Source organism: Falco cherrug, chromosome 2 (genome assembly GCF_023634085.1).
Source record: "Falco cherrug isolate bFalChe1 chromosome 2, bFalChe1.pri, whole genome shotgun sequence".
Lineage (NCBI taxonomy): Eukaryota > Metazoa > Chordata > Aves > Falconiformes > Falconidae > Falco > Falco cherrug.
Window position 1 is genome coordinate 83,019,855 of NC_073698.1, and position 27,555 is coordinate 83,047,409.

General features: G+C 44.7%; 1 long non-coding RNA gene across 2 annotated transcripts in view; it reads left to right on the forward strand.

Annotated features, from left to right (window-relative positions):
• The window catches only part of LOC114017739 (uncharacterized), a 68,711-nt gene that overhangs the window by 17,648 nt on the left and 23,508 nt on the right, over positions 1–27,555 (forward strand). Inside the window, exons 3-4 of one of the 2 annotated variants that reach the window (XR_003562985.2) lie at positions 8,605–8,936; positions 11,835–12,212. This is a non-coding gene — a long non-coding RNA (uncharacterized LOC114017739). Of the gene's footprint in view, positions 1–8,604; positions 8,937–11,834; positions 12,213–27,555 lie in introns of those variants that run through there. The other variant, XR_003562978.2, reaches the window with a different exon arrangement.

Consider the following 27,555-nt stretch of genomic DNA (forward strand, 5'->3'; position numbering starts at 1 on the left):
GTCCATGGTCCCCCAAACTGAGGTAGACAGACTGTTGCTGTTTATGAGGCCATGCACAACTACATCCATGTTACCATGTTTTTACATAGAGTGTTCGTAAAAAACAGTGTCTGGTGGACTCTGAGAAATCAGAAGTTTGGTACTGGTCTGCAGTCCAAATTTTCTGCAAGCACAGGTATATGCTATCCATCACCCTGTTGGGAGTCCAGTAGTATCTTGTTTAATTTTTGGATATCACACTTGCACTGTGGACCCATATGCAGAGGAGATAATCTTGTTGTAAAGAAAAACTTTTCATTCAAAAACAAGACCCAAAACAATCAGCGCTAATATGCCCAGCAGTTTCCACATGTTTGATGGTGGACTCACCTTGAGTTTAGTGAAATTAGCTGTTGTGCTGACAACATGGGCAATGATCCTCTGAAGAACCTCCTTATGGTTGCCTTTGGATCTCATGTAGATTCCACATCAACAGAGAAATGGTTTCTTTTCCAGTATTTCACTGTGTGTTTTAGTAACTAAGAAGTAACAACTTCTCTTTACCTTTTTTTTTTTTGAGGTTTTCACCTCTTGCTCTGTTGCTGTCATCTTTCACTTGTAAATGCACCAGGATCTTACAAGCCTCTGTGGTTTTGGAAAGGAGGAGTATTCTTTGCATGCCACCCTAATAAGCCTGGAGGAGCTGCTTGCTTTGCCTACACCACAGGAGAATCCTTAGGGGCAAGTGTACAGCTGTGATATAGACCAGAACTTGACCTGTAGATAAGGAAGGAGCTGGAGCACTCAATGGCCAGCAAAGTAACAGCTCCCGGTTGTCTCTTTGGTCCCTGTCTCCTTCAAGGCAGCATGGATGCCTGGGAGCTTGGGGACCCAGGATGTAAGGGAAGAAGCTGGGATCTGTCACTGGCTCCAGTTGGGCTTTTGGTAAGCTCCCCTGCTGGCTCCTTGGGACAGGCAATTGTAACTAATGGCATGAGCTCCCTTTCTTTCAAGGTCATCATTTCTTCACAAAGTGCAGGTAAAAGTAGAGCAGCATTGTTTTCCCAAGCTGATTGCTCTGGGTAGGAACATCTTGCTCCAGACCCTCTGTGCATGTGTAGAGGATCTCGGGATGACATGTACTATATGGAGTAAATATCAAATCCACAGCCTGTCTGCCAGCACAGTGGGTTTTTCTGGTCCACCTTCTATTTTTCTGCAATAGTATGGCTTTAGTAGTTTAAAATGTGTTTTGTATGCACTTTGAGGAGGCAATTCCAGGACAAATGATAGAAGAAAGGCACCGACTGTTAGCAGTTCACTGAGTTTACCACTTTTCACCTCTGCTCCCTTATATAAACAGCAAAGCTTTAGCTTTTCTGTCATATCAGAACACAAGAGTACTTTCATTTTTTCAAAAATAAATTATTTAAAATTTCTCTGCAGTCAGCATTTTCACTAACTTAATAAAATATAATTTTCTCTCTGTGAGTCTCAAATCAAAAGCTGTTCCTTTGCCCTGTACTCCTAGGCTCTAAGATTTAAATAAAAATGAACATATTGAATTTGAACGATTGTAAAGCTGAATTTTACTACAAGGCTTAGACCAACACATACATGATTTTAATATCTGGAATGTGTGGATTTATTCTACCAGTTATGTAATGGCATGTTATTAGCTATTTCATTTATATGCTAGACTGGGATGTATTTATGAAATTCCTAAAGGTGACCTGGAAAAAACAAAATATAATGGACGAAAATGTAATGATTGGTGCCATAAACAGCAAATTAGTACACAGATCTGAATTGGAGAGTTTAAAATAAACTACGCTCTTTAGAGATACATTAAGTGAATATTGATGTGTTAAAAACACGTGCATGTTGCCCCGACTTTGCTATCAGGCTCACAATATCTTCAAAATAGGTGCTCGCAGATTGCAGCTCTAACTACATTTTCAGCAGATAGTCTTTCATGTGAAAAAAAGAAAAAAGTCAAGGAGACAGATTTGGGTTTCTGTTTATTTTTGAAAAGCTACAAAAATACATTTCTATAGAAGCCATATGAATGTTATTCCTACACGGTCCCTTCCCAGGCATTGCCTGGGCTATAGACAAAGGGCTGTGTTGCTTAGCAACCCCCCTAAAGCTCATCAGCACAGCCTTGGTATTAATATTTATCCCCCCCTTAAAAAAAGCTTTACTCTGAAATTTGAAATGGGATCTGTCCTCCCTCTCTTTTGTGCAATTAAAGTAATACTGCTCACTTTTCCCAATTAACATTACTGGCTAAGCCAAACAATTTCTGCCAGGCACACCAAATCCAGCTCTTGGGTAACCAACTGAAATAAAAGTTATGGCAGGGATGAATTTCTGTAGCCCAGTGTGTCTTCTGCTGTCAGTGTTTTGTGGTACCTCTTTCCTTTAGATAACCTAAATCCATATTTTCCATCTTCCCAGCCTTTCTTTCTGAGTTGTCTCCCTCTGTGCCCATATTGAGGAGCTCCCTCTTGGCTGCATGTTCCTTGCTGCCTCCAGCAGCTCTGGCTTTCTTGGTGGGACACTGCAGGGGCAGAAGGTGTTCCCCAGCGGCCACCAAGGACACCCAGGCACCAGAGTAGGTGCTGAACAAACCGAAGTGACAAAAATCCAGTAAACAAGACTAAACCCTCAACTATCTACACTAGGACTAACCAAGACCCAACTGTTACTTGGTGAAATACTCCTCTACACAAGCAAGAGCCCTTTGCGTTACGTGAGTCCCCTGTACAGCCCATTTTTGAGAATTTCAGTGAATGTAATTAGCACATAGGCCAAAAATAGGAGTGAATGAAAATGTCTCTGGAGGGAGCAAAGCAAATTTTTCAATGCCATGGAAATATTCTGGTTCAGCTGTGGCTTTCTGTTTGTGCTAAATGGCCATGAGATCCAGGGATATTCACTTTTCTACCCTTCAGCCTTTCCAGAAAGTACCATCACAGGATTCAGAAATACAGATCTGAGTCTACCAGGCAGTAAATACTCCTGCCATTGTATCAAAACACCATGGTCATGTTGGGACTTTGTGTGAAAAAGAGTAGCAGAAGGAAAAGAAGTCAGCTAGAGCTACAACACGCTATGCACTGCTGAAAAAAAAGGGCGCTCAACACACATACCTAAATATGGGCTTGGTGCTTGAAGTTTTGGTCCCATTTGCTTTCTTCAAAATCTTGGCCACAAAATGTGATGCTCAGCAAGGCACAGATTCTTTCTGGAGTAAGCTGGAATGTACGAGACTGCCTACCAAAGCCACTGAAGGTTGAGGAAAGAACTGTGATTCTGGAAGCAATTTCTTTACAAAATCATTTTCCTTTGGGGGTGGAGAGGAGATTATTTTAAGGTCAGGAGCAGATGTGTATGGAAAGCTAATTGAAAATGTGATAAAGGAAGAGAGGCAAAGGGTCCTTCAAACAGAAGCAGCAACTCTGAACAGCAGGCAATACTGACCTCAGGCTCCAGCAGTGTCTTAATACTATGTTTTGGGGTTTTTTCTTAACTTCTCCCCCTTCTCTCATGCTAAGCAATAGTAAGAACTGTTCGCTAATACCAGTGAAACAGGAGTCCACAAACACATTTGTTAGGCTAATCCGGACTGGAGAGAACGTTGTGCAGATGCCTCACAGTCTGCCTTTCTTATCTGTGAATACAGAACGTATCTCAGGCCCACGCTTACCTTGGAAGGTTACACCAAGACCTGTCAAGTGGAATTTTCTCTGCGTGTAAACTCATGCAGTGCTGCTCTTTAGAACAATGTTAATTCCACCTGGCCATATCCTCAGCTGGAGCCAATCGATACATCCATTGCTTTCATCGTCTGCACTGCCTGTGACAGCCAGGAATGATCAGTTCTTTATGTCTAAAAAATTTCTTTCGTAGAAGTCCTGAAATCTGGAAGCTTCTTAGTTTTGATTAGGTTAGCCTCCATTCAAAAGAAAATCAGCTTTTAGCCTCTATAAATTGGACCTCCTTTCGATTCCACTTGTTTTTCACTGGTTTTGCCCTTATGAATTTCCTTTAGGATTTCTCCTGTCTTATACTGGTATAAGAATGAGAAGATACAGGACCACTAAGTGCATTTACAGCCAAAATGTGTGTATCAATTTAGGTGCAAATACATCTCGGCACATTGGGTACAAATACAGGAAAGGAGAGAAGGGAGATGGGGCAGACACGAGCAAGCTGAGTGACAGCTATGCAAGGGGCCGTGCCATTTACAGAACGGTACTGCAACACCCACACCTCCTCTTTTGCCAGTTGTTGATTATATAGCCTCGCCTTTGCTAGCTCTCACATCACTCAGGCTATAAGCAGACATCATCTTTTGGACCCAGTTGTGTCAGTGAGCAAGTACTCTTCAGCATCTCGCTGATAAACTTTAAATCTCTTCTTGACTGACAGGTCTGGTAAGAAAACAGCTTGCGTAAACTCCCCCCCATTTTACTGTAGGCAAAATAGGTAGGCAGCTCAGCCTAATTATGCCTGACCTTTCCTGCTGTGTGATAGAAAGTATACACATGGGGTACTCCTTCAGCACATCTGGAAAGACCACACTCTGGTGAGGAGGCGAACCTGAGGGTAATGATGCCTCCCAGGGACTTTAATACATGCAGAAGAGACTGGCTGTTGTCACTGTGGACACCCTGTTAATGCTGCCTTTATGCCTAAGCTATAGCGTCTTGAGAAGCTGCAGAACAGCACTTCCAAGGGTAACTAGTGTAATTGGGTTCGTCCTGTTTACCACTTTAAATGGCACCTTAGGAGAGCTGTTGCTTTTCATTTACTTCCTTCCTTTTTTCTTTTTGTGAGCTAGTGCTGCTGTTCATCCTAAACTCCTAGGCAGATTCTTGTCTTCTCAGTGACAGTAGCTCCTTTTGTGTCCTGGACTTTTACTTTTGAATTCATTTAATTTAATGCTGGTGAGAAGCAGGAGGAATAGCTGTGTGATCCAGCATTTAATTCCAAAGGCTGGACCTAGCCTGGGCAGGGAAAGTGCAGATTTCCTCACCTTGCCATGGTGAACTTGCAGTGTGAACTTGTTCGCTCTTCTGGAAGCCCAACTGGGATAGTATCTTTTCCAGTAAGGCCCATGCCATGCCTGCTGCCAGATTGACTGGATTCAGAGGCCACCAGACAGTCAGGACAGCTGGCTGCTGACTCCATTGGGCTTGAGCCAAGAGCCAAGGAAGAGATCTTGTCCACTTGTCCACTAAAATGCTGCTCATTTTCACCTCATCTGGCTTCCAAAGGTCTGAAAGGTTTCATGTTTGCAGCCCTTTCCATATTAGGATGATCTCCCTTCATCAGCATTCCCACATCCTGCTGGTTTTGAGTTAGACAGTATCCTCAGCTTTTCTTTTCTCTGGTTTTAAGCTTTTAAAATCACTTGTATAAAGCGGAGGGAGGGGGTTTTGCCCCAGAGAAACAACAATACTTAACATGTGTAAAACGCTTTTCACCTTTCAAGCAAATTCAGTTAACTAATTAATCCTTGCAATATCCCTGGGAGGAAAGTAAACGTTATCTCACTTTTACACATGGGGAAACTAAGGCAGAAAGGTGAATTGCTCAAAGCTAGTGAAAGATTTAGTGCTGCAGTCAAGTTTATAAACACAGGAGTTTTCTGCCTTCTGGTTCTGCATGCAGGCAATTAGACCAAGTCTCCAATGGCCAAAGCAGGCTACAAGGCGTGACCTTCCCTGTGAAGCAGTAGCATTGCTCTGGGGTCTGCAGAGAGGCCGAGGCTCAGGGCTAGGGAGAGATGAGGTAGGGGTAAGCACTGTCCTGGTTTGAGCCTCAGCCCCTTTCTAACTGTGCTCCATCACTGCCCCACAGGTAAAACGAGCTGCGTAACAAGTACAGCAAGCAGAACCACAGAATGTAGCAAGAGTTGAAAGAAATTTTGCACCAGCTGTGTCAAATCAGGGACTGTAATTTGGAAGCTGTGTGGAAGACATGAGTGCTGCATGTCCTACAAATGAGTCTCCATATGATGGAGATAGGATGTGCCATGCCTGTCATCCAGGGTAATAAATGAGAATATTAATCTGCCTAGTTTATCAGTTCTCCATCTCAGGAGAGGGCATGGACAACTTTTCTGATACGTATTTTGTGCTGCTACTGTGCTTATTCTGCTTAAAACAGTTCCACTTGTTCCAGAATTACACTGAGCAAGTGAGCAGCCTTATCACGGCAGTAGACAAGGAACTACATTCTGGTATCAGTGACAATGGTGCAAACAGAGAAGCTGCTTCAGTTTCGGAGGAGCTGCTTAAGCTTTCTGCTGCTGTATCTGAGCACTGCACTAGCTGAAAATACCTCTGTTTGGACCAGCTGAGAGAGGAAAATCAGGGCATCTGTGCAGCACACAGCAAGGAAACTTCTCCGTGTCACCAGCCAGCACTGTCAAAGGCACTGCTCTAGGGAAGCTTGCACCAGCACTTCAGTCTTGCTATTAATAATGAGCATTCCTGCTTTTTCTGAGAAAGGATTGGTGACTGAGGAATTAACACTACCCCTCCAAACTCACCAAACTTTTCTTCTAGTTAGGGGGTCGATGCTTTAAAACAAAACAAAAAGAGCACCAGAAATACAGCAGGTGAGTGCCAGTAATTTTTATTTCTGCACTGGAACAAATTGTGCCAAGCATTTTGTGAGAGAAGGACAAGAGAGGACAATCCATCAGTGCAGAGTACATCAACGTATTAAAAAAATGCAAGTAGTGGGGAAAGCTTTTAATTTGAATGATATCAGTGCCCACAAGCACGACAATAATTAAAGGTCTGCCAGCATGGCTATTATACATTCTGGTTTAGTGCATTTAATATCTCAGCTGCTTCAAATCACATCAGCCTGATGGCTGGCAAGCACGATTCCACTCTGGATGCAAATCAAACTCTCACACATTGTTCTGAAGCCTCACTTTTAAGGTAGGACTTTTTCGCATCGGGACAGGACAGGCTGTCCTTTGTCCTTGCAGTTCTGTGATGCTGGTGCGCTTCCGCTGCCCAAGGAAGAGCAGAATAAATTATTCTCCTTAGGGTTAGTCTGAAGTGATATTGTACCCTACTTCAGGGCAATTTTTCCAGTTCTCAAAACTTTCCTTCTCCCCTGGCAGGTGTACGCTCTGTGAACCAGCTGGGATGTTCCCTCCCTTTTGCGTTGTAATGAGGGTAAGCGAGGGGACAGTCCCTCCCGTCTCTCCAGCCCTAAGCTGGTGGCTGACAGGACACATTGGGCTACATTGCATTCAGCTTGCTGGTGGCAGGCTTATTACTAGACTGCAGCCGTCTCTGATGGGGTGGGTGGGCAAACAAGTGTTTTTCCTTCATCTTCTGGTGCTTCCGTGCTGTGCTATTCCTGAAGAGCCACAGGACCTCCTCAGGAAGCGCAGCCTGGAGCAGCACTGGCACAGAACCAAGCTGGATGGAAACAGATGATCACTTTTGCAAATACTAATTTACAACACTCCCAGAAACAAGCCAACTTATTTTATTTTCATATCAGGGGGGAGGGAAAAAAAAAAAGAGAGACTAACAAGCAATGTGACTAGCATCATCATGATTACTCCGCTTACGTGTATCCCACTCGCCTTCACTCTGCCTGCTTTCCCTTTCAGCCCATAACCTCAGGAGGACGGGACCTGTCTCTCACTGGCTGTTTATGCAGATCGGAGCGCAAGGGGGCCTTGATCCTCCCTGGGTCCTTCTGATGCTACTGCAGTGCAGCTGATGAGGAGGTTTTAGACCGAGGTGGCTGCTCGCTTCAGCTCATAAGAGATTGAAAGTGCCCTGGAGGTCAGGGGGAGGTGCCACGTCCTTCGACCTTGAAAGCATTAAGGAGTTGAACAATTAGCTGGCTGGAGTTTGGCAGGAAGAGTGCTGGATCTGAAGCCACGAAGCAAAAGTGCGACCTTGTTAGGATTAAAAAGTGGAGAGTTCAAAGGGATACAGGAGGGAGAGTGGGAGGTCTAATGAAGGATATAGGCAGACAGATAAAAAGCTGAAGGAAAAATCTGATGGCAGTTTTCTTTGCCAGTTTAGCATCTGCTGTTGTACCAACTCAGTCTCTTGGAAATCACATTTGAGCAGGTTTTCCCCTTAAGAGACATGGTAAACAATGCTGCATGCACTTCTAGACCATTTCAAATGCAGGGTGAAGTATAAAAGCATTTCAAGCAAATGTTTTACTGTGTATTTGCAGTGGACCAGGAGAGGATGCATCACAGATTTGTATCACATCAGCTGAGGGGCAGGAACCCCCTATTTTAGGGGTCAAATATTTCTTATGCTGTGATAATTTGATCACTCAGGGCAGCTTCGTTTGGAGGATCCTGTCATGTGTGGATTCACTTCTCTCAGAGGAGGTGCAAATTCATACTGCAGCCTTCCCTTCAGTGGGAACATTAATACAGCCCTGTCTGCCTGCCCCTTTGCAAGCACAGTTTGGAGGCTGATTAACTTTAAAGACTTTCATACCTTGTCAAAATGTTCAAAAGTTATTTGCAACAGGCATCTACCTTAGCAATTTAGTGTGCTGGAAGGGTTCTTGCTATAAATACTCTTTGTGTCTTTACTTTGTCTCTTGCAGTTGCACTAAGGCATTCACCTGATCACAGCAGTGAATAGCTCAGGGCCATTTCCCACCTATTGGACCCAAGGCTGGAGTCATGCAGTGCCGTGCCACCCAGGACGCTCCACTTGCAGAGTAGACAGGAGATCTGCCAGCTGTTAGCGCTCTGAATTTGTGTGGTGCGTTGCACCAGAGACTGCACTGGCACAAACCTCATGGCTGGTAAAGATGTGGTGTGCATGTGTGGTTTTGGAACCATAATGGGAGGCAGCAAAATGAACTAGAGTCCTTCCCACTTGGCGTCAACTCCAGTTGGTTACGTCGATGTGTCCACAGAGCATTGAAATCAGGTAAGCCCTGTCTCCAGAAGACATAAAACTAAAAACAGCACCAGCCCTGATCAAGTGCTGTTGGCTAGATTTGGTTGTTAGCTATAATGAATAGCTTGAAACAGCATCAGTTTTAGTGACTGTGTTGTTAATTTTAATAAGAGTTTTGTTTTATGCTGATCCCCTTAATTATTAGTTTAAATATTGCTGTCTGCTATTAATTGGTAACTGTGCTGTCTGCCTGGCTACGTCCTGCCAATGCAGAGTGTGTGATGCGGTGCTGGCTCCCTGCAGGACACCCTGCCAAACAGCCCCAGTATAGGCAGATTTTTACAAAGAGCTGCAGCCTGAAAGGAAACCAGATCGAACACACTTTCATTTGCATTGTGCTCCTCACCCACAGGATCCTGCTACCCAAACCTGGGCAGCATTTCCAGTTATCACTGTTCTCTGATGTCGTATCGCACTGGCCCAGGCTCATACTTCCCGCTCCATTCCATTCCTTACCTGCATCCAGTGCGCTGGGAGCTACCTTCTGGCTTTTGTACATTGGAGGTTCCCTGAGCGTGTTTTCCATGAAGGCTGCTCCTTTTCCACAGCATCCAGCTCTCATCACACAGACTCAGATAAAAACTCCTTTTCCCCTGCACTGTCCATTGGCCGCAGGAGCACAACAGATTGCTAGTTAATATCTGGCGAGAGCCAAGTGTGAAACCTGATTTGGGAAAATGCATCCAAAACCAGTGTCTGGATCAGAGCACCTGGAAGAGGCTGTCTAGTAAAAAACTTCAGGCCCAGGGAATAAGCTGGACACCAAGTCGGCCTCCCACCACCTAAATGATGCTGTTTGGAAACACAGAAAATCCTACTCTACCTGCCCTCCTGTAAGGGTTTTGACAAGATGCTACCCCATAACCTTGGTTGCTTCAGCTGTTGGGCATCCAAATGGTTCTGGAGACAGTACCACGTTCCTTTGTCCTGCCAAGCATGCCAGTGCTCCACAGCCACTCTCTGTAATGAAAACTTTTTCTGCCAGTCCTCTGAGGTCAGAGTGGTCTCATTAGCTCACCGCTGGGCAGCAGCCTCAAGCCCAGCAGAGGGCAAATGGTGGGAAGTAAACACCAGGTCCTGCCATTGCCTGATGCTCTCCTGATGCATCCCGTGCCAGCGTTCATGAGCACACTGTCCTGGCCGGGCAAGCTCTGCACAGGGAAGAGGAAACACACTTGCAAAGCTTGAGCCCACAGGGATGATGTGGACATGCTGCATCAGTGTCCCTTGCTATCTCAGCCGCTTCACTTAGGTCCTCTGGGCCAACAGAAGTGTCAGTGACCTCCAAAACCTCCCTCGGCCCATGGTTTATCAGTGCAGGCTTGGGCAGGGTACTAAGGAGCCTCTGGTTCAGGCTGTGTGTGGGAAGCAGTGGTGGGCGCTGAGGAGGAACTGGAACTTAAGACAGATGGCATGCTAGGGGGTTTATCCCAAAAGGAGAGATGTATTAGAGCAGCCTGAGAGGAGATCACAGCAGCAAGAGCAATAATGCAGCTCTTTTTTTGCTACAGAATAGAGAAAGGGAGTTAGATTGACATGCAGATATCACTGCTGGCAGATATGCTTCCCAGGGAGTTTCCAGCGCACTATCAATAAATAACAATTTCTCTTACATGCTTTGCACTTCAGAAACATTCTGATGGTCACTGCTTGCTTGCTTTATTTTTGAAGGAACACCACCACAAGAGTGGCATTTGGGCACTTGGGCACACTCTAACATGTAAACTTACCCTTGTCTTCTTCTACCTGCAGATTGCCAGTTAGGGGTGAACAGTACATTTTGAGGGTAACTTCCATAACTTTCAGCATTTGGACATTGCATTTGCTTACACCCAGCATCAGAGACAGGCCATTAGTGGAAATACCAGGGGTTGGGGAAGGTGGAAGGTGCAGATTCTGCTGGTTCCTGGTGGCATGGGGATTTTTATACTCCCTTCAGGCATAAAATAGAACAACCTCCAGGCCGGGCTAGGTCAGTCCCATCCCTGTCTGGTCTGTCTCCCCGTAGACCATCAAAGCTCCCCAATAGCTTCCCATTCTCCAGGGTAGAAGTGATAGATACACGTGGGCATCTTTGAAACAGCATACCTTTGTCTTTCCAGTTCATTTTTACTGCTGGAGTTGCTGATACCCAAAATTGATATTTGGGAGCAGCAGGACATGAATGGAGCAGCATAGCCAGAGGTTCTACTCTCGGAAAATGTTTGGGGAACTGCAGCAAAGAAAATCTAAACCCCAATAATCCTACCTGAATGTCAGCATTAAAGTCACATCAGGACACCACATGCTTGTGGTCAGAGTTACTTCCATTCTTTTAAATGTAATGGTGAAGCCAAAGGGCAGCACAGCAGCTGCATGGGAAATTGATCATCTCTTCTGGACAGATCCCACTGTATCCCAAAATCTATGTGATCGGCCCAGACACTACAGCGATAAATGCTTTGGAGACATTTATACATTAGATGAGACTTGTGTTGTTTAGGACACAGTGGTTGAATCCTGGAGCTATGCCTTTGGAGTTTATGACTTGCACCAAGTTTTCTGACCAACATAGTTTATTCTTTTTTTCAGGGATTTTAGTCCAACAAATAGCACTAAAGGCAAGCAGACTTAAGGTTCACAGATTAAGATTTTCTGGCACAGATTGGTTTTATTTCTTAAATCATTTATTTCTAAAGGTCAGTATATAAAAATTCATGTTATCTAAGATCACTTTCCTATCAGACAGGCATATTCAAATATTTGATACATAAGTCAAAGTACACTGCCTTTAGATCAATCACCCTTTTCATGCCTAAACCTATACAAACTACATCTCTGTTTCATAGCAATGCTTGAAAAAAACACTCCAGATTTGTTTTTTCACAGATCAGCAGCAAGCTTATACTGAAATCCAGACCTTTGAAACATGCTCTTCCGGCCAACTTTCATCCAAGTACCCGAGATTAAAATGGTGTTTGCTACCTCCTTGAGGAAATCTTGCACCTTTTCTCCCATGGGGCTGGAAAGCTGTCCAGTCAGTGCTGCAACAGGCTTGGTGGAAGTGAAACAAAGCCCTCTCCAGCCATCACCCAGGCTTCTCTCCATACACCATTTGGGAACCCACCTCCCAGCTCAAGATCTTGCCAAGACCCTTGGGGAAACACTTATGCTAAAGCAATGTAAAAGTCTAATCCTCACATTCCTGACATTTTGTTGGATCATGGCACCATTACGGTGTAGATTAAAAAGCATTTGTTACCTTTATTGTTTATCTTATGGGCTAGATTAATGTCACTATGTCACTTACTTTGCCAAATTGAACTGTCAGTTCAAAACTCCAAAACAGGCATGTGAAAAATGTCCAGTAGATTATTTTCTATCTAAGATTAAGTTCTACCCTATCATCCAGGGTTAATTTAGGACCATTAATTATGTGTGGGCTGGACATAAGTTTTCAGGCATGTATTATTTTATTACCTGGTCACATAATTAAAGTGTCACCTATCAAGGGACAAATTTTAATGAAGTTAAAAGCACCTTGATGACATACTATTATTTGACCTGTTATATAAGAGGATTATTTCTTGCCTGTTACTGATTTTCTTTGACAACATGAAAAGCACTGGTTTTAAATTAGCTTTTTCTTCAGAGGGGCCAAAGCCTTACGCTACATTCTTCTTATTACCTCCAAGACCCCCACTCACTGAGGTACACTGAGAAGACCCCCTGTTTTTACACTTGGAGCTCATCAGCTTGTTCAGCTGCTAAAGAAAGGGTAAACATTGCTAGTCTGCAATAAAATGTGCGTAAAGAAGGTCAGGAGAAAAAGGCTATAATTGCAGTGGTATCTGCTGAAGGTCAGTGAGACTGAGCTCTGACTTAGGAGACAAGAGAGAAATGTAAATTTCAACAAAGTGACAGCTAGAAAGGTGACAAAATAACCAACAACACACTTCTGACATATGTGAATACCACTGGAAAGAGGTGAATGCGGCGTGGGGCAAGATGCTGTAGGGAAGGATAACAGAGGCACTAGAAAAGCACTGGTTTACTAGTAGGTGCTTCCTGCTGGTACCACTGAGGTGACAAACAAGTGGGACGTGCGGGCAGGGGTTTGCTGCTGCTCAGCTAGTCACAAACTAGATGTATCATTGCTATTCCAGATTCTGAAGCCTGGCAATCAGGTTTTTTCAGGTACGTGCTCAAAGCATTCATTATGAGTTTACTTAAAAAGAGAGCCTGACATAATTTGCCAGGATTTCACCAGTATTTCTAATGTCCAGCCAGCTTGCTTGCTTGCAGCAGGAGCAGGCTGTGCTAGATGCTTTCTAGCATCTAGAAGCTGGATGGAGCAAGAAGGGATGGGGCTGTTCCTTACAGCAGTGTACATTCCTGCACTCCCTCCTTAGACTTATCTTGGCTGAGATCACTCTCAGCTTCTTCTGAAGATGCTAATAAGAATTCATTGGTTCTTGTGAAAGGAACCAAGATCAAAATATAACATATTTTAGGATGTGTCCTTGTTTCAGCTGGGATAGAGTTAATTTTTTTCTTAGTAGCTGGTGCAGCGCTGTGTTTTGGATTTGGTGTGAGAATAATGTCGATAACAGATGTTAGCTGTTGCTAGGTAATGTTTATACTAAGTCAAGGACTTTTCAGTTCCTCAGGCCTTGCCAGCAAGAAGGCTGGAGGGGAACAAGAAACTGGGAGAGAGCAGAGCCAGGACAGCTGACCTGAGCTAGCCAAAAGGGCATTCCATACTATAGAAAGTCATGCTCAGTATATAAACTGGGGGGGGGTTGTCCAGGGTCTGCTGACCACTGCTCCAGGACTGCCTGGTCATGAGTCAACAGGTGGTGAGCAACCGTATTGTGCATCACTTGTCTTTTTCTCCCTTTCCTTTGGATTTTAGTCCTCTCCCCTTCTCCCTCCTTTTCATTATAATTGTTATTATTGTTGTTATTATCAATATTGGTTTGGGGTGCGTGTCTCCTACTTTTATTTTATTTATTACAATGTTCTTATCTCAACCATCGAGTTTTACATTCCTTTCCAGTTCTCCTCCCCATCCCTCAGGGTGGGGTTGGCGGGGAGTGAGCAAGAGGCAACATGGTACTTAGTTTCTGGCTGGGGTTAAACCACAACAGGGTGAAACAGGAACTGTGGAGTTAATTCTAAGGAGGCAAAATGTAAGACTAACTAGCAACAACAACAAAAAAATTCCCTCTGGAGAGTCCTGCTAAGTTTCAAGATAATCTCTGAAGAGTAGAAGTTCAGTCATTCTGGACACTTAAAATATATACAACAAAGCACTAGTGGGACTTGCTAAGCCACTATCCATCATATTTAAGAAGTCGTGGCAGTCCAGTGACGTTCCCGCCGACTGGAAAAGAGGAAACGTAACACCCATTTTTCAAATGGGAAAAAAGGAAAAACCAGGGAACTACAGGCCAGTCAGTCTCACCTCTGTGTCCTGCAAGATCATGGAGCAGATCCTCCTGGAAACTACGTCTAGGGCACATGGAAAATAAGGAGGTGATTGGTGACAGTCAACATGGCTTCACTAAGGCAAATCATGCCTGACAAATTTGGTGGCCTTCTACAGTGGGGTTAGAGCGCTGGTGGATAAGAAGAGCAACTGACATAATCTGCCTGGACTTGTGCAAAGCATTTGACACTGTCCTGCATTACATCCTTGTATCTAAATGGAAAAGACATGGATTTGATGGATGGACCACTGGATGGATAAGGAATTGGTTGGATGGTCGTACTCAAAGAGTTGAGGTCAACAGCTCGATGTCCAAGTGGAGACCAGTGAGGAGTGGTGTTCCTCAGAGGTCAGTATTGGGACTGGCGCTGCTTAGCAACTTTGTCAGGGACATGGACAATGGGACTGAGTGCACCCTCAGGAGGTTTGCCAGCAACACCAAGCCATGTGGTGTGGTTGACATGCTGGATGGAAGGGACGCCATCCAGAGGGACCTTGACAGGCTTGAGAGGTGGGCCCATGCAAACTTCATGAAGTTCAGCAAGGACAAGTGTAAGGTCCTGCACCTGGACTGGGGCAATCCCAAGTACAAATACGGTCTGGGCAGGGATTGAGAATAGATGGAGGGCGGCCCTGAGGAGAAGGACTTGGAGGTGTTCCTTGATGAGAAGCTCAGCATGATCCAGCAATGTGTGTTTGCAACCCAGAAAGGCAACCGTATCCTAGTCTGCATCAAAAGAAACATGGCCAGCAGGTCGAGGGAGAGGATTCTTCCCTTCTACTCTGCTCTCATCTCATGAGACCCCACCTGGAGTACGGCATTCAGCTCCAGGGCCCCCAGTGTAACAAGGACATGGACCTGTTGGAGCAAGTCCAGAGGAGGGCCAGGAAGGTGATCAGAGGGCTGCAGCAACTCTCCTATGAAGACAGGCTGAGAGAGGTGGGGTTGTTCAGCCTGGAGAAGAGAGGGCTCCGGGGACACCTCACAGCAGCCTCCCAGTGCCTGAAGGGGCTACAGGAAAGCTGGGGAGGGACTTTGTACAAGGGCATGTAGTGACAGGACAAGGGGAGGTGGCTTTAAACTGGAAGAGGGTAGATGTAGATTAGGTATAGGGAAAATATTCTTCACTGTGAGGGTGGTGAGACACTGGCACAGGCTGCCCAGAGCAGCTGTGGGTGCCCCATCCCTGGCAGCGCTCAAGGCCAGGCTGGATGGGGCTGTCAGCAACCTGGTCCGGTGGAAGGTGTCCCTGCTTGTGGCAGAGGGGGTGGAACTAGATGGTTTTTAAGGTCCCTTCCAACCCAAACCGTTCTATGATTCTATGACTTAACAGGGAAAGATTCTGCAAGGGATGGAAGATGGAGTAGATTACCTAATGCTCTCTTTTATCTCAGTTTATGATCTTGAGACTAGGCAGACTGTCTTATAGTTACATAGCCTCCAGATTACATAGATGTACTTATACCAGTCTGGTCCACTTTAGAAAGGAATGAATATAGCAACTTTGACCATACCTAAGTGAGATAAGGCATTAAATACTGCCACTGCTACCTTCAGTCTCATAGCAATGGTGGGGTTTTTTGATGCCACCATCTTACTCCAGACTGGACGTAAATCTTTTATAAGAGGTGCAGGGATAACCCTGGCGTTTGCCCGAAGTCCAGTGGTTCTCAGAGCTTTGTTTCTTTAGTGGATGAAGCATTGCAGTGGGGCATCATGTAACAAAAGTTATTTGCAGTGCAGTAAGTACTTCCATCTGACACAGCTGGCAACAGCATAAATGCAGAATTTTTCTGTTTATTCTGGATCAGAGTTCAGCCTGGGGGTGAGCACTGCCTCAGTCTGACATGGGCTGCAACTTGCAGGAAAAGCCCTGGCCACTAGAAAATTCAGCCCCCTCGTACCCCCCCTGAGAAGGGAGTGTCAAGCTGTACATCTCCCACCCTCCATCCCCTGAGAGCAGTGTCCTCTAAGCCTCAGTGGCATGGCACCCATGAAGCAGGGCCTGCAATGGTTTCTCATTGCCAGGTAAAATGCACCCAGAATGATGGAGGAGCAGCGAGGAGCAGGAACACGCTGCTGCAGGGTGTCCTGAGCTGTGGTAACTCCAGGGGTGCAGGCTGCATTCTGCTCAAACCAGCTTATTGCTCCAACCCTGGAGTGCCAGGACACTCATCCCAGTGTAGCCCCTTGCCTGCTGCTGCCAGGCAAAATCACTACAGCCTCCAAGATCAGCTGGCTTTCGGCTGTAGATGTGAAATCCCTTTGCCTGGCAGCACACAAAGGTTTGGTGGGCTGCAGCTGGCCACAAGCCAGGCTTCCCCTCTGCTTTCCAGCCCCACTTTGACCTCACCTAGACAAAGCTCAAGCTATTTCGCTTCTACAAGTCTCCTCTGCTCACATAATATGGCAAAATATGGATGCCACATTATCCACAGTAACACAAAGTTTGATAAAAGACCTCACCTTGTGTTCCAGTTCCTTTCAGAGCCCTGAGACCTATACGGCACAAAAAAGAGCAAGGGCAGGGAACCACCTACAGCCACTTATTACACATTATGGATCTTTCCATTGTGAAAAACACTCCCTTTTTCAAAAAGCCACCTTGCACTCCTTCTCTCACAGCTATTGATTCCATAGACCAAAACAATAATGTGCACCTTGCTGCAGTGAACTTATGAATGTCTAATTTTGAATGGGAAAATGTCACAGACCTCCACTCACAGACAGGACTTTGAACTGAAATGTGTATCCTGTCTCTTCATCCATGGTGTCCTGCAGGGGCGCATTTAGTCCCTCCAAAATTTGCTATTAATGTAAGCATTGTTAATGATACCTAGTCTCTTGCTGGCAGAGAGAGGAGGATGCAATTGTCCATTTTGGTTCCCAGGAGGTCCTTGAATGGCTGTGACAAGCACCAATAATAGGACTTAGATAAAAAGAGAAGTTGGTAACTTTGTCCAAATGAATCACAGTTATAATTTCCTTGAAAGATGAAACGATTGTTAAACTGACGGGGAATACAAAGCAACTCTCCTCAGATTGAACTGAATCATCTTTGCACATTTCAAGTGTATTGTTCCTTTTCTTATCTGCGTATGGTAAGAGTCCTAATGATTCTTGCAAGTAGATTACTCTCAGACATGTGCCTTAAGTGACACAGATGCTGGTTTGTATGGGCTTTAGGCACATTGAGAACCTGATCCTTGAAGGTATTTAGGTACATAAAGATGCAGAGATGCCTAGTGACATTTTTCTCAAATGCCCAAGGTTACAAATCCACCTGGACTATCATTTCAAATATATGAAAATCAAACTGTCAGTAAGATTCTGACCACAGTTGCTCTTACAGCAGGCTGTACTATTTTACGAGAAAGTTTCTATAATATTATATTCTTATTATGCATTACTGGCTAATTCTGGATTTTGACCCATTTAAAATCCCAAGATTCCTATCAGAAAATAAACTCCTCCAAATTATAGGGCTTTACAATAGGACTGCTGTGTTTCTTTTAGAAGATTACCATAAAGGTTGATTCTGCTGAATATAAAGAACATATGTTTGGGGACAGGGACAAATTTCCCCTTAACAGCTTCAACAATTCTTCCTTTATAATGATTAGGAGCTTTTAACAGAGCATACTAAACAAGGAAGATAAATTTTGGATTCACTGCTACTTTCTATCTATTTTCAGCTTCACACAAAGGCATTCTTGGTGTGGCAGCTCTCAGCCACGCAGGATGTAGCACCAGAGGATGCTGACAGGGGAAATTGCCGGTGTAGGAAATTATCTTTCCCCAAGGAAGGGAAGCCAAGAAAAGAAGTTCATGTTTTGCGTCTTTGCAATAGTAAAGCAAGGGAAGACTTGCACTGGGGTAGAGAAATTGAGTGAGACCTTAAAAGAACTAAGGGCTTTTCTTCTTGGGGTGCTAAGAAAAATTGTAGCCTCTGCATATCAGAATTAAGGACCTAAGAAACTGTCAGGCAAGAGCTTAGAAAAAGCAGGAGAAAATGGGGTAAGAAGATGTCAGTGCAGGAGAGTGGTTTGGTTTAACTGTTGGGAAAGTAAAATGTGGGAAGTATTCCCAGGATAAGAAGCCCCTGAAGTCAAAGAAATTCTGTGTGATATGAGATTGGAGACTGTAATAGGTCTTGTGTTCCCATGAAAGACACATGATCAGAGCAAACTGCTCTAGCCTGTCTTACTTCATGGATAATTTCTTTGTTTTAATTCTTTATTTCACTACTTGAAGACACACTTTCTTTCCCTGGTATTTGTATGGGATTGTCTGCACGTGCATGTACATGTTGCATTTATGGGTAGGTATACTTATCTGGATTAATTTTGTTATCATGCAGACTTAATTCAAAATACATTGGAGGAAGACATTATTCAATAACTAATAGATGTTATACCATCAACATATTCTAATGGGCTGATTAGCAATTTTATTGTATTCAATTTGCAACGTGGCAATTCTGTGTCAGATGGAAGAGCTATCACAATGAAAAACTGCATTAAAATTAAAAACCAATAGTCCAAGTTGCAGTCTGAATGAGCTTCCTGGTGGAATGATGAAGTGCAGTTATCTGTGAGTCTGCCCTGGATGCCCAGTAAAAATAGGCGATGGAAATCCTTGGATAAAGGTGGAGAAATTAGTTGTTTTTATTTCACATCTAAAATTGGTAAATATGTCACTGGGGTTTTAGGATTTCTTTTTTTAATCCTCTCTGTTCTCTCATGAGAATAGCACTGAAGAGTCATGACCCTGCGGATTTCTGTTTGGAGGACCTTTTGTCCTGCCTTCAAAAACCGTCTGGTTTGTCTGCTGCTTTCTGAAACACAGGGATGGAAGCAATAGTCTGTTGTCATTTGCCTCTTGTTTTCACACTTATAAAGCGGCCACCTCCTCACTCACTGGCAAAAAAATATATGCTGAAAATACAGCCAAACTGTCCTTCCTCTTAGAGCATTAGTTCTTCTGCCACCGGGGAAGACATTAGGATGTTTCATGCATTCTGCTTAGTCCTTCACAAAGCCTAGGCAAGGGCAAAGCTCCTTGAAGGGAATGGGTAACACATTTATACACTCAAATGCAAGAGGGAAGCCTCTTCCCTCCTGAACCTTTCCAGAGCCCTATGTTGGTGGTGGTGGCCCTCACAGCACGGTGGCTCCGTGGCAAGGCTGGCCCAAGGGACTCCCCTGTCCCCATGTTCTTCCAGCTTGCTTCCACCTTGTTTGCACTGATGCAACTGTTTGTGAAGCTGCACTTCGACATGTTGGGTCACTGAGATGATCCAGTTAAAAACAGCCCTCCCAAAGAAGGAAGCAAGAAGATGGATTTGCAGCAGGTGCAGGTACTGCTGCCATCCTCTGCCCTTCTCTCTCTCTGGTGGAGTGTCTTGTCCCCTAGCAGAGGCACTGGTGAGTCTCTGTGGCTGCAGCACTGCCAGCCAGCCCCAGATGCCAAGGAGAACCAAAAGCTGACAGCAGCTTAAATTACCGCTCAAGCAGTAAACTCAAAATGTGACTTTGCCATCAGCTTAGCTGAACTATGAGGAATGGACTACTGAAAGGGAGAGATCCCACTTCTCCCAGCCATGTGCTCCTGCCACCTCATTGCAGGGTGGGACAGCTCATCTTGTTGACCTGGTGAAAAAGGATCTTTTTCTCCTTTTGCTGGGTGAGCTTTCAGCCCTGTCGCGCCTGGCTCCCACTCCCTGTGTGGCTGCAGGATCAGCAGCACCAGCATGGGGGCACCAGGAGCATGCAGCCAGGTTGGAGGAAGGCAGGACCATCCCTTTGGGAAGCAATGTGGTTTTAGGTCAGTTTAATCCACTTGCAGGACTGTGCCTTGAGAAAGTTGTGGAGAGGACACCCAGCCCAGTCACCAAGTTCTCCTGAGTGACGGTGACTGCCAGCCAAAGGCCATGGCAGACAGCTGGGACAAGAACTGCTTCAGCCCTGGCCATTAAACCTGTCGGGGGTGATGAGACAGACCCCCAGGCACACAACGTAAACACCCACGAAGTTGGTGGGGATTTGTCTAACATGAATTTTTTCACCTGATGTTTTTGCAAATGCATCCCCTTTTGGCACTTTATCTCATAAAGGCAGTGGAAAAGCTTCCCGCCTGACACAGCCGTGACTCCTAGGAATGAAAAGCTTTTGGAAGTGATGCCTGGATGAGCCCTGCTGAGCTGGGCTCCCTGCAGCCTGCTGAAGGCTGTGTGAAATGCTGCCCAGCACAAGCGGCACTGCTTTACACCCCCTTAGCAAATCGCAGTAGAGGGTGCAGTGCAGCGAAGCATCTGGTCATCTGCACTTGGGAAAAGCCTCGGACAAAGAGGGAGGTGGCATGACTGAACACACAGAGTCTTGTTACAAACCTATTTCTGCAAAAGAGATGAACTGACTAAAGCAGAAGCTGCAACAAACTGCAGGACAAATTCTGTGAGCCAAAGTACACTGAACATCATGTGACATCCTTTTAAATCTTATTTGGAACTAAAATATCCTTTTTTTTTTTTTTTCCCTCCCAATGAAAAACACGTTCTATTGTTACTTAAATAGCATATATTTCTGTAATAGTCTTTTAATGCAGAGCTGTTTTTCTTTAGGGCCTTGAATATATGCAAATGACATTGAAGAAAAGAGCTGAAGTATAAAGGAAGCACAGTAGTCTGGAAAAAACGGAGGGGCGAGTGACTGTAAAGATCAACTGGCAAAGCAAGCTTATTAGGCTTCTGGGGGAGGAAGCGGGGGTTATTAAACGCCTAGTGTCTCATCCTATGTGAATATAACTACCTTATTACAGCAGCTCTGCAGAAGTCAGAATATGTGAAGGAAGCAGCCTCCACTGAAATAAGTGATACAAATCAGAGCATTTCCATTCCCTCAGCTGTGATGCCATCCGACTCCAAAAGCACTGTTTAAATATGAATGGCATCCTGTTTATGTGCGTATTAACAATATGTATACCCGTAAAGGCTTGCAGAAATGCAAATATTGCTCTGCACACAAGTGTCTCCCACTGAGGCTGCCTAGAAAAATAGCATCAGGACACAAATTGGTAATAATAAGTACAGCTGAAGCCAATAATGAGGTAAAATACATATGCATGTGTGAGGAGTGTAAAACTTTGGCCCTGAATCACGTGCCTCTTAGTGTCTGGTGATAACAGTTCCCTAGTGCCTCTGCCCTCAGTTGCACATGTGACAGGGGATCCCTCCTTCTGCTTCCAACACCTCAGACGAGTGTCCGTTTTACAGGACAGAGGCTGCCAGAGCAGATGGGCTAGGAACAGCTTTGTCGCACATGTGCAGGTTTAAGCAAATACAGTGATTATGCTGAAATTTGCTTAAAATGAAAATTCCGCTGAAACGTAGGAAAGAGTACACAAATGGAAAGCCCGCAGTGCAGTATGAAGTGGATACATCCTGCCTGATCAATGAAGGCACTGGTGCTGCCCAGTTTACAGCAATATCCTACGCACAGACTTTTAAGAGCTCGAGGAGACACAGTTCCCAGTGCGGAAGTTTACGGTTTTATGTGCTTAGTCATTTCTGCTGTGTTATCACTGGGAGGGTCATGGAAGGTCCCCATGACATTTCTGTACATAGGGTGTATTTTTTCCAACTCATCTGCTGTTTTAGTCTAGTGTCCCTAGCTGTGCTGGAAATTCTGACTAGATAGGTTTTGTTCCAGCCAAGAGCTCTCCAAAGCATTATTTGTGAACATTCATTCAGAGAAAACCTTAAGATATGCCTATAGTTGTTTTTCACCAGCATTTGCACAAGTGATACCACTGCATTTGCCAGAACATTGGTGGAAAACACAAGCTCTGCAAGGGCTTTTGTGAAAGTGTCTGCACACAAGTTCACGGAGGAGTTTTCTTCCTTCCCCTAATATCTTTGGCTGGTTTTGCCATAGCACGGTTAGAAATTGATCCTCAGCAAACACACTCGGCAGGGAATTTCTTCCTATCACATATCTCTGAATTCTCACCACCTCCCAGACTGCAGCATATGACTAGTCCTACGCCTTCATGACAAGTTTCTGTTAAAGTTCACTGAGACTTCAGAAACCAAGTTGGAAACAGGTCATTAGACCACTTTCATGATGGTGAGAAAAGTGTTGTGCTTTTTGGTTTAGCTGGAGAATAGTTAACCAGGAGAAAGTCTCCCGAGTGACATGTCTCTGGAGAACTCCTTAAAAATCACTTATCTTCTGAGAATGGGTAATCTCAGCCAGCAAGCTGAACCTCTGAATAGCTGGGAGATTTTTGTACAGAGAGAAATCAATTTCCAGTTTCAGCTCCAACAGTTACAAGCCAAACTAGTTACAGAGAATGCAAACAGATGCAACACTTTTTAATTAGTCTTTGTCCAGGTCAGTTTGTATTTGGTTTCTGTACAACAGGCCATCATCTCATCTACAGTGAGGCATCTTTTGGTCTTTACAGTGACCTGAATCTTTTTGCTATAACTTTTATTGTTTACCTCTGAAATTTTAGTGAACTGGGAACTTAAATGGGGGGTGTGGGGCTGTGAGTATAGGTGTGTTGGTGTTGGTTTTTTCCCTGAAGTGTTATCTTACCACCTTGCATTCAGAGGACTTCCATCTTCTGATGTGTATCGCCTGAGAACAGAATTAATAATTGTATGATCTATCACAGGGATTTGACTGTTATTTGTCCTGAAAAGGAGATATTGAGCTCCGCTCGGCTGTAGAACTGAGATGGTCTGGTGTGTTAGCAGGTACAGAGTGCTACACTCACTTTCTTCCCCGCTGTTTCTTAACCTGACCTCCAAAAGGTCCAACCAAGCAGCAGAGAATTGGGCAAAATGCCCATGCAGTTGAACGGGAGATTTGCTCAAGAATGGCAGGATCAAGCATCTGAAATGATGCAAGCCAATGCTACCCAGGATTCAGAGGTATGTCCAGTTCTAACAGGGGCCAGACACTACAGCTAAGATGTTACCCTGTAAAGAGAGATAGGTAGGGCTACCTTTACCCCTGAGGCCACATGCTGTGGATATTTATTATCATATACCTATGCTTCATAACCCTGCTATATCCTATATCTTATACATGATGCAGTAGCTTTATATGGTATTTCTCCTTGTGTTGAAAGAGTCAGCCCCTAACAATTTACTGTAAACATGAATGCCCAGGGAGGAGCTCCCCAAGTGGAGCTTTAAGGATGCGATAATGCTGGGACCATTTACTCTCTCTGTTATTATCACAGATTGTGTTTGAGTGCTTTTCTCCTTGCCTAAGTCTATTGATGGATTTACTGCAAAGCAGTAACAGGACATGTGCAGGGTTGCATGGTACCTGCCATCATGGAGGTGCACAGGATGAGGTGGGACGGCAGGGTTCGACCTATTTACCAAACACTGGTTAGCCTCAAGCAAGGCAAAATGTCTCAGCGTCCTGAGTCAGATCCTTTCCTAGGCTAACTGCTCTTGTCTTCCACTTGTCCTTGGCCCATGGAACCAATTTCACTGCTATCCATACTCTGTATCCCTAAGGATGTTCCCCCTGTCTCTGAACACCCACATCATCTGTTCACTCTGCTTTGCCACATGCTGAGACATCATATTTGGTGCTTTTATGGGATGGTGGCAGCAACAACAGCGTTTTCTGCCCTCAAGCCTTGAACATCCACTAAGGACCAAAGCTGCAGCGGCCTGCCGCTGTGTAAGGCTGGGAAACTGGGGGTGCCCAAGGCTCACAGGCTGAGAAACAATCTGTACTCACACCCAAAGCTGAGCCTACCTGGTGGGGCAGGAGCTGGGCTGATGATTCATTGCAGTGGGGCCACAACCCTGCACTTGCCTGTTCTGACATCCTAACCTGGGTATGTCACTGCCCTCTGGGATGCACAAAGCCTGCTTGGCTGGGTGCTGCTGCATCAGGAGGCAGCCACCTCTCATACCCCCTCTATCATTGCCATCCTGCCCAAAACCTCACCCAATTCCCCTGCAGCCTGGCTGCGCTTTTGGCCAGGATCACAGCAGGTAACAGCTGCAATGTATCTGTCTCCAAACACATAGAGGACTTGATCAGTTTATCCATTTATAACAAAGCCCTGCTCTGAGGTTGAGCTTCACTCTATTTTATTTTTTTTTTATTTCCATAACTAGTGTGCTGATTTCCTGTCATTGTGGAGTGGGGGTTTTGGGGGGGTTTGGGTTTTTTTTCCAATTAAAATGAGCTTATGTTCTTTGGGGCACTCAGCAAGAAAGATTTCTAGAATCCCTGGGAAGATGGAGCTTTTCCAAACCCTTATTCTTAAATTTTGGTCATGGATTGGATTGGGCTTCTGTTATATTAGCCAGCAGATGTGGCTAGTGGGACACATCAGTAGCACCATGATCCTCTAGGTAGTGTTGCTGTGGGTGACTGTAAGGTGCAGCCGGATCCTTGCCAGCAGTACTGGCACAGTGCAGCATGCCTTGTGTCCTGCTTGGCTCTTGAATTCTCTGGAAGAAAGTAAACTCTTGCCACTGCATCTAGTTATTTGTTTTGACTGTTTTCATGTAGTGTTATCTCATCTCTTTCACTGTGAATTTTTTTCCCGGCTTAGGGGTATGGCTAAAACTCTGAAAGCTGGAGTGATTTAATTACAGCTGTATAGACAGCAAATGAGAGTGTACTCTCAGTCACAACCCCTGCAGTTGGGATGATAAAAGAATTTCCATTACCCCCTTCTTTTCCATCTCAGGGAATTCTAAATAAAATCTTTCATTCTCTTTGAATAGTTGTAATTAAATCAGCACAGCTTTCAGGATTTTAGCTGTACCCCAAGTTGAGGGGCACTGTCTGCAGAGAGCATTCGTACCTCTGAAAGCTACTGTCATCGGACTAAGACACAGCTTTTGAAAACCAAAATGATCAATACACACTGGAATAATTTCACTCTTCATGGAACAGCTACATGAAATAATGTAATTGGCCTCTGGAAAACTGATATTATACATTCATGTCTAGGCTGTAATCAAGCCACATCTTCAGGTAACATGTTATGACTTTAAAGGCTCGATCCAGTTGTCAAACACCTGGTGAACATGCTATGATTAAGAAACAAAAAATATTTGTTTACTTCCATCTGAACGCCTCTACTTTCTCTGCTGCCTGTTTTACGTGCTGAAGAAATTCCAACTCAGTTATCAATTTAACCCCTCAAATTTTAGTGTTAAAAGCTGTTTTTTCAGTGGCTACAAATTTCTGTAAAATGGTATTTATTCAGCCTTTGGCTTCCCAGCGTGGCAAGAGTTATGAAGTGGGAACAGCTATCTGTGCCTGTGCTGGTCTCTCAGGTACCAGTCTGCACACCAGTTCTGTGATCTGGCACCCCTCAGGCCACCTGGGGAGGTCCTCAGGACTGGGCTCTGCCTTGTTTGCATGTTTGTTTTATCCTAAATGTGGAGAAGCTGGGAAGAGTTGCACATTGCTGAGGGCTGTTGAGTGGCTGCTGGTTCTGCCCTGCAGTGGAGGCACTCTGCCTGCCCCTGCCATGATTAGTTTATTATCCCAACACAGGCTATTCTTATTGGGACTGGAATATGGCTATGCTAACTTTAGTTTTTCATTAAACTAAACAAATGAGACCCAAAAGATATACTAGGATCCAAAAGGGGCATTACCATTCTTTAGCCAATTTTCTTATCGCTGCTGTAAAAGTATGAGGAGATGCATTTAAGGACTGTAGTTTAAAAATGTGCCAGCAGAAGAATTTAGATGTTGTCCAAAATTAACAAATCCAAGCTGTTATTTCTCCCAGAGGTTAGATAGTATAATTTTATTTTATTTTCCAGCATGCCTAGGTAGCACCTTCTGTAAACTCAGCTGCCAAGGAAACTCTTAAAACATTTCAGTTGTTATTAAACTTAATTTTAGAGACAATTATCAAAGCGTGATTAACACATATAGCAGGGTGAGGGTCTAGTGTGCTTTTATTGGACAGCTAGAAGCCATTGCTTGTTTTTCCCAGATTACAAGGACTCTGGGTCTCAGTCATGCAGATGTGTTCCTGAACACCTTCATTCCCAGGAACCTGCTGGCTTTCCTCTGTGGGGTCTCTTGTGTATGCCTAAGTGTCTGCAGAATTTGGGCTATGGTACATAATGGTGTGACAGAGGGAAAGCACGACTTGCCTCAGGTGCACTGGCAGGTGAGGACAACAGGCAGAAGAGAAGCAAACCTCTCCGTGGGGCTGTGTGGGTCGAGGCAGATGTCCTCTTAGCTCAGCACTAGGGGAGCCAGAGCAGTAAAAGTTGTGCTTGTTCCCTAAACCAGCATAGCAGGCAGTCAGCCACTTTATCTCATTAGTAACACACACATTAATGCTCCTTTGAACTAAGGCAACGTGGAAAACACAAACTTCATGTGGGCACCAGGCTGCCAAACACACAGATAAAAGCTCTGCTCCTGCCCTCCCTGCCTGCACCCAGTGGACTGGGGCCCCTGGGAGTTTCAGAAATGCCCAGTTACCTCCTGATACTTGCTGCTGATATCATCTGCAAGGGATGTTCACTGTCTACTCTTCAGATATCTAGGGACTGTTTTATCCTGCCAGCTGTGCAGTGGGAGGCCTCCATGCATGTCCGTGGACGTAGCATGCGCAGAAGCTGCTGCAGCCTGCTTGGCAGGGCACTGGTGTCTCCGTTGAGAGTAGGGACCAAGCCGTGTGTCACCAAACTTAGCTGAAAAAAGGAGCAAAGGGAAAGGGGAATAAACACCCTTAAAAAGCTGTTCTTACCTGTGAGGAAACAGATGTAATACTTCTGACGCTACCTGTGCTATTCACAGCCTTGGTTTTGTTTGAAGTTTTTGGCTAGGTAAGTTGAGTAGCTATTCCCCTCCTGAAAAAAAACAAAAAGGTTAATCTCAAACTTCATTTCAGCTCTAGCCTCAAAATGTTGTCCTATGGCAGCATGTGAATGACCAAAGCTTTACTTCTTGTCACAGTACCAGAAAGGCGGGAGGATGGTAAAGTGAAAATCAGTTTCTGATTACTAAATGTTTTCCCTTCTACTTACCTGTTTTGACAATGGGTGGATTATGTCAGCTGAAAGGAGTCTGAAGATACGTCAGCATCTTACTTTT